Source organism: Solanum dulcamara, chromosome 4 (assembly GCF_947179165.1).
Source record: "Solanum dulcamara chromosome 4, daSolDulc1.2, whole genome shotgun sequence".
In the NCBI taxonomy this organism is placed as follows: Eukaryota; Viridiplantae; Streptophyta; class Magnoliopsida; order Solanales; family Solanaceae; genus Solanum; species Solanum dulcamara.
This window is the reverse complement of record NC_077240.1, coordinates 40,467,667-40,473,330: the sequence shown is the minus strand read 5'-3', so window position 1 is coordinate 40,473,330 and position 5,664 is coordinate 40,467,667. Positions and strand designations below refer to the sequence as shown.

The window sequence follows — 5,664 nt, the reverse complement described above, 5'->3', positions numbered from 1 at the left end:
TCCTTGAGAGAATTGAGTTCCTTGCCTTAGAGATTTTTAGAAGAATGATTTAGAATGAGTGATATTTCAATAGATTGGGTAGATATAGTCTTAAAATTAGCCATAATTATGTCTAGGTTCATTAAACCAAACTTGGAATATGACACAAATGCCCTTTTTAAAACTGAAATTTTGACCCTACGAAATGACTCTAGGAGTCGTAGAAATTATGATGAGTTTTCAAGATGACTCATCTTTTAGGTATAAGAAATGGGTTTAAAATCAAGCCTCTAATGTTTTCAAATGAGTGAGTTTTACAACTTGTCTTCATGATGACGAATCGTCATTTGGACTCATCCTGCAGGTTCCAAAACCTGCAAACTTTAAGGATCTCTGAACTTTGGTTATGAGTCATTTCTATGTCTGATAAAAACTTCTACGAATCATCCTGTCAAGTCATAGACTTGACCTTCAAGAACTTCTGAAACATGGACCTCTGAAGTTGGGTTATGGGTCAATGTTATGACTCATCGAATGAACTACGCATTATAATGTTGACTCTTAGGACCTCTTATGAGCTTTGGTCCTGATCAACCCCCAAGACTCCCTCTATGACTTATCTCTACGAGTCAGAGAAATCTATACGAGTCATAGGGTGGGTCATAATACTGAGTCCAGTCCATTTTTTGAAGATTTTTACAATCATGGGGAATCAATCCATTCACAATAATGGGCACATGGAAGAACAAAGTCCATATTTTAGTTCATCCTTACATAATTGGAAGTTACAGGGAACGAACAAAACTCTATGGAATGGCTTGAAGACCTTGAACCATAGCGTTCTTTCTTCTCTCCAATCGCTTCTCTCAAACGTTCTAAGTGATAATAAGAGGAAAACCCTATTGGATAAGTTAAAAGACTGATTTTAGGTCCCTAAACGTGTAGGGTTCAGTTGGAAAAAATAGAAAAAGACCGGAATGCCCTTTATTAAAACTGGGTGGTCACCTTCATGAAAGGCCACCATGGTCTGTATTACTCACCATGTCCTGTGGTAAGGTCGTGGTTCTTGACTTGATCTCTGTAGGGAGAGGTTGACCTTCACGGAGTCTATGATGGTTTGTGGTGGTCGTGAAGGCTCTCGTGAAGTCAAACCATCCCAAAGGTTCAGGGGGTTCATATTCACGTACCTCTTCACTGTCCATGATCCCCATTATGGCTCTTGATCCCCACTGGTGGTGGTTTCTAACTTTGGGGTCTTGGGGGGTAAGGATCACAGACGGGCTCCATGGTCCGTGGTGCTCACTACGGTTCATCCAGCCTATCATGGTACTTCCCTTGCCCCTTTTTCCCTAAAGGCCAGGCACATTCACAGATCCTCTTCATGAGCTGTGGTGCTCAATATAGCCTATGAAACATCTCATGGTCAGCCTCTGATGCAAGTCTTTAGATAATTCAGAGTAAGTTTAGGGTAGGGACTTCAGGAGTGTTACATTAGGACCTACAGTAGAAATATTAAAATAGACTCCGTGAAAAGGTTCATTTGATCTTACTAGATTTGTGTCCCAAGATATGATACAATTTGATGCTCGAAATTGAAGAAATCATCCCATAGAATTAATTCACCTTTAAAGCAATATTCAAGAGCTAAGGTAACCTACTCCGAGTAGAAATTACCTCAAAACGAATCTCGTCAAACTTCTCCAAACACTTTTGTATGAATCCATGCCAATTTCATACCCAATGCAACTTGAATCACTAAAATCAGAGGTGTATAGTTCTCAAAATCACGAGTTGAACATAGGTAAATAGGCTGAGTTTGTGTCTATATTTTAACTAAAAGACAAGATAAAATTGTTCTCCATGAACCTGTAGGAAGAGGTCCGTGAATGCAAAAACCATACCTAAATAGCCTTCACCAACCAGCACTCCACGAATGTGGACCTAGTGTCGAGAACATGGAGGAGGATCTGCCTAGCCTCCGTCTGGTTAATTATTCATTAGTTAAATTTTTTTATTTATGGATTATTTTACCATAATTTCATCTTTATATTTTTACGATTGAATAACTAATCAGAATTAGTTAAATTTAATAAATAGTTAATCGATAAGAATCTATGAGTATAATATCTAGACTAAAATTCTTATATTGCTTGTCTGATCGCATGCGCTTATGTGTGCATTTGGACATAACAACGATTCTGAGACAATCCAATATTTTAATGCTAGTTTCTATATGAGTAATAAATATAATAATATATGATACTAGACATAACAATATATAGATTGGAGAAGGATCTAAAATATTCTTAAATTATTGGAATGGATACAAAATATCCTTTGTTAACCTACTGGCCATGAAATGCCCTTAGGGGTTAACCTTCGTGGCTCTTTTATACACTTTTTACAAATGACCCTATAGTTCATTTAATTATCCTTGTCATTTAATATATAGCATTATCTGATTCTTTAGAAAACTTAATTACTGAAATTAATTTAATTCAACCCAAATTCGGATCCACCAAAAACCAAAAAACCGACCCAACTAAAAACCCAATTATTATAAAGGGGGGACATCCATTAACCTAAAATATTTCCCATCTTCTTAATTGTTGCGGTGTTCTTCTTCCTCTCTTGTTATTAGGGTTCTTCAAAAGCCCTTATTATCTTCCGTTATTTTTCTAGAATACATCCCTTAATGAGGATAATATTTTTGTTTGAATGTCAGCATCTTCTTCTGTTTCTTCCTCTCAACAAGTTGAGTTCCCTACATGTAAGTGTGGATAATAGGAAAATATTTTACTGCTACAATCTCTGAGAATGGTGGAAGTCGATTCTTCAAACATTGTCATCCTGCCTCATTATCTTGTAGTTATTGGAATTAGATCGATAGTAAACTTTCAATTCATATGTCATTGATGATTCAAAATCGAAAAACTTAATTGGATTCAATTATAAATGAAATATATCAGTTGAAGAAGATCTTGAAGGATATGGGTGGCATTGAAACTCATAAATCTAACAATGATTAAGACTTGAATGAGCAGAATTTTTTGAAAATTTCATATTCGGAGGATAAAGTTTCAAAATTGGAGTTGAAATCATATTGAAAGGTCTAATTTGAAGAACTTGAATGAGAATGTATCTAAGTTGGAGTTGAAAGTGCATCAATTGAGAAGTTTGCTTCTAATCAGTTGGGGTATTATTGTTGGGTTTGTAGCTGTCAAGTTGATGTAGTGAGGTGTTGCTTGCTTCTAATTTCTTGGATTGTTAGTATAATTAGTTGGTTAGGTTAGTTGTATGAATGTTTTGTAATGTAATGTTTGTAGTGTAAGCAATGTGCAGGTTAATTTTGATGTAATATTTATAATGTTATCATTATTGGTGTTTTGCTTACTAATGTCATATTATCAAGAATTACTAATATAATATAATGTTATCAAGAATTTTTGCATTATTACTACATTCTATGTTGGAAAAGCTTTGCAACTCACAGAAAATATAAAGCAACAATATACAAGACATCTTCATTGATAGCTACTAATGACATTGTCATATATTTTGTAACACACAAACTATTACAATCACCTGTTCAAGATAGATTAACATAAAAAAAAAGTAAAATATTAAGTTTCATTATGCCATTACATAACACTAAAAAATAAAAAAATAAAAATAATTACCACATAATTCAGTGACTTCTTTCCTAATGCTTTCCACCCCTCTTTGACTTCAATTTGCCAATTTTTTTCTCCTTTTCAACTATCAACTAATTTGAAGTCATAGTTGCTTTCCCTTTCCAAGCCAACTTCCTTGGTGAGTATGGAAGATTAGTAGGCATACTCACACAATTTTCATCTCCTTTGAAGCCAATCCTCTTAGTATCAGTTGTTCGAATCTACATTATTTTGGCTTGAAGCCTAGTTCTAGTTTCAAATATTATCTTTGGCCTTAGAATTGACTATTTATCCTCATCTTCAAGTTCACCTTCTTCCTCATCAACAATTGTACTTGAAGGTGAAACATGTTGCTCATCCTCAAATTCATCAGTATCTACATTTCTCTTTGACTTTGAAGGTCCAGTAGGTTTCTTACTGATTGTCTTTGAATTTGAACGTCCAACAGGTTGGATGCTCTATTGGCTAATATGTTGCCTGAAAGATGAAATAAATCCAGGAGTAGGCATGAACATATTGTTAGATTTTTGACTGGCTTGGGGTGCTGGCATTGGCACATCTTGGGCTGGTTGTTTTGATCTTTGAAGCTACAAAAATTGACAAAGTAGTTAGATATTGAATATATTAGTGTAAATATTAACGAAGTAAAAAACAATACTTACCATATGACATCTTATTTGGTTGTGACATGTTGCACTACAATGCCCACATGTCATTTTTAGTCCTTTTCTTGAAGCTGGCCATACTCCTCCCACTTCCTTGCCTCAACCTTTTCCTTTTTTTAAGACTTTTCCTTTTTTTTCTCTCTTAAATTTTGGCCTGCCTATCATTCTATGTATTTTGTGTGGCTCCAAAGCAAGAGAAGGATACATTTTCCAAAACTTTTCACCTCTAACAAATTGTATTTTATGCATGTATACCAACATGTAAGCTTCTTTGGAACACTGCAAATTCAATTGATCCAATAGTTCTTGCTTGTCATGAAGATATGCTTTAATGGAATGAGAACATGGTATATCAATCAAGTGTCATGTCCTACGTGTGCACTTGTTCCTATCAAGATTCACCACATACCTATCTTCACGCTCAACTACCTTATGCCCTTGATCTCTATTAGATTGAATTTGACTGTATTGTGCAATGATTTGAAATTATTATACAACTCCATGTCACATCAACTAAAATCTTCTCTCCAATTTTTACCTTCTTCTTCAAGATATTTTAACCTATTTATAATCTATATGTATAGAGAGAGATAAACAATGATATTATGGTAATATAAAACAAACAAACAGTGACATTAAGCTAATCTATAAATACAATAGTCATATTAAGCTAACATATATAAAGATAGTAAGATAGCTAATATAAAAGATGACAAAAAGTAGATTAAGCTAACCTACATATACAATAATAACATTTAATTAATATAAAATAATGAAAAACAATGAGATAAAGCTAATATAAAACAAAAAAATAAAGGCATAAAGTTAATATAAAACAGTGGCAGATTACCTTGATTCTAATATCTTCTGACATGTTGATTATTGCCACAACCTGATTTTTCGAGTCATGATGACACCTACTATAAACCACCAGTAGGTAAGATAATTTGTATCCTAAAACTGCGAGTAATGGGATTAAGGGTAGAAACAAAAAAAACAAACAAATAATAGAAATTACCAAAGAATGAATAGAAGCAAGTCAAAAAAATATATATACAATAAAAGATCCCTCTAAGAACCTAAAATTCACATGTGCTGAGCTACTACAAAATAGATACAAGTTCCAAAATTAGATCATAGAAACAAAGACTTGTCTCAAAAAGAAAAAACTAGTCAACTATATACAGCTGGAGACTGTAGATCCAAAATTGCCATGTGCTCACTCTCGCCTCTGATGTAGACTATAACTAGCTTGAATCAGTATTGGTAACTAGTGCTCGGACCTGCATCATGAAAAAAGGTGAAGAGTGTAGTATGAGAATCAAAATAACAGGTGTCCAGTAGGC

At 34.0% G+C, this 5,664-nt stretch overlaps 1 pseudogene; it reads right to left on the bottom strand.

Annotated features, from left to right (window-relative positions):
- Window positions 1-3,682: 3,682 nt before the first annotated feature.
- On the bottom strand, window positions 3,683-4,325 carry LOC129884215 (uncharacterized; annotated as a pseudogene).
- Window positions 4,326-5,664: the final 1,339 nt, after the last annotated feature.